General features: G+C 32.9%; 1 protein-coding gene across 1 annotated transcript in view; it reads right to left on the bottom strand.

The window, feature by feature from the left end:
* The window catches only part of LOC116853343 (transcription initiation factor TFIID subunit 11-like), a gene marked incomplete at its 3' end in the record, with an annotated part of 30,775 nt that overhangs the window by 29,203 nt on the left and 1,025 nt on the right, over window positions 1-547 (bottom strand). The window lies entirely within an intron of this gene.

The following is a 547-nucleotide window of genomic DNA, read 5'->3' as shown; positions in this document are numbered from 1 at the left end:
ATGGGCTCTTAAACAATGGCACTTTTTACATGAGCATAGGGATTTTTTAGTTTTTCGACCTGACCTTTTGAAGGTCATATCAAGGTCATATCAAGGATAAATGGAAATCCATTTCTACTACGGGAGAAGAGGACGTAAGGTATCCGATACTTAATGCTAATAATCAACGATTGAAAAAAACTAATCAATTACGTTTGATTTAAGATTTATAATTATTGTTATAATAATAGAGTTTTATTCCTTTTCTTTCTTACTCACTTCTGCATAATTGAAAAATTTACTATTTAAAGTTGCTTAAATTTAAAAATTCCAAACATACATACAGGGTATGTAGGTAATTACATTCACAAGTTACCTTTCCAGAATGGCTGATTATAGTCCTAATGAGATTGTTGATATTATATTAGTTTTAGGGGAGTGTCATAGCAATTACAATGCAGCATCAAGGCTTTACGCTCAACGTTTTCCTGAAAGGCGACATCCAACTGATATGACAATACGTAGTTTAGTCCAAAGAGCTCGCAATGGACATCTTGTTCGTCAACGT

The sequence above is a fragment of the Odontomachus brunneus genome, unplaced genomic scaffold (genome assembly GCF_010583005.1).
Source record: "Odontomachus brunneus isolate Ranch 3 - 2012 unplaced genomic scaffold, Obru_v1 Obru_scaffold_308, whole genome shotgun sequence".
NCBI classification, from domain to species: Eukaryota; Metazoa; Arthropoda; class Insecta; order Hymenoptera; family Formicidae; genus Odontomachus; species Odontomachus brunneus.
This window is presented reverse-complemented; position numbering and strand designations above follow the sequence as displayed.